The following is a 1,261-nucleotide window of genomic DNA, read 5'->3' as shown; positions in this document are numbered from 1 at the left end:
AAAATATTTTCAGCAACTGCTAACTTGCCATCTTTTAATCCTGCCATAATTAAACACGAAAATATACAAATACAGAAACAAAATCTACCACCACACTGTTGTTGTTAAGTGCCATCGAGTCGAAGACAACTCATAGCGACCCTATGAAATGAAAGACCCTAACACTTGTATAACTTTCATCATTTCTCTTAAGTTCATAGTGTTTCTGGAGGCAAGCTATTTCAGAAGTGAATGCCACTCCTGCTTCCAAGCCTGTTTTAATCTGGGAGTTCTGCCAAACACTGTCCACCATGCATAGCCATTATTGTATATTTGACACATCAGGGTCACAGTGTTTAGCATCACAGCAACCATGAGTCACCTCTCCCATACCACCATAAAAACCAATAACTAAAGGTTATTTTAACCTCCAAAAAACCAGAAAGGAAATATTTTCAAAACAACAAGCCTATAAATTAAATTAGCTTAGGAAAAGTTCATGACAATAACCTTGTTATTTCATTTCACTAAATATTGTTAAGAATTTTATTATAGACCAATACGGCTACTAAAGAGCCACATTCTAAGTTTTTAAGGTACTCTGATGGCATAGTGTGCTCTGTGTGGCATTGCTACCCAAAAGGTCAATAGTTCAAAGGAGGAGAATGAGTAATATCCTGTAAAGAGGAGATTCTAGTCTCAAAAACTTGAAAAGAGGTCATTATGAGTCAGAATTGACTTGATGGCAGTGAGCTTGGCTGTTTGATTCTTGGTGGTGTTATGTGTCTTGGAGTCAGAATCAATCCATAGCTGACCCTATGGCAGGTTTTCAGAGGCAGTTAATAGAATGGGGGGAGACAGCCCATCCTTCCCTCACAGAACAGCTGGTGGGTTAAAACCTTGGGCATTTGAGATTGCCGTGCAGCTTCTTACCACTGTTGTTGTTGTTATGTGACGTCGAGTCGTTTGCGACTCATAGCGACCCTATGTACAACAGCCCTAAACCCTGCTCTAAACTGTGCCAGTCACATTGCCTCTGACTCACCCATCCCGATTACCCCAGTCACTGAATCAATCCACCTCATAGAGGGTCTTCCCCTCCTGCGCTGTCCCTTTACCCTACCAAGCATGACATCCCTCTCCAAGGACCGGTCTCTCCTTACAACATATCCAAAGTATGTCAGACGAAGCCTCAGAATCCTTGCCTCCAAGGAGCAGCCTGGTTTAACCCTCCCTAGGATGAATCTGTTTGTTTTCTTGGCAGTCCATGGAACATTCAATA

This window comes from Elephantulus edwardii, unplaced genomic scaffold, assembly GCF_000299155.1.
Source record: "Elephantulus edwardii isolate Elephantulus edwardi_28Jun2011 unplaced genomic scaffold, EleEdw1.0 scaffold00017, whole genome shotgun sequence".
Lineage (NCBI taxonomy): Eukaryota > Metazoa > Chordata > Mammalia > Macroscelidea > Macroscelididae > Elephantulus > Elephantulus edwardii.
This window is presented reverse-complemented; position numbering follows the sequence as displayed.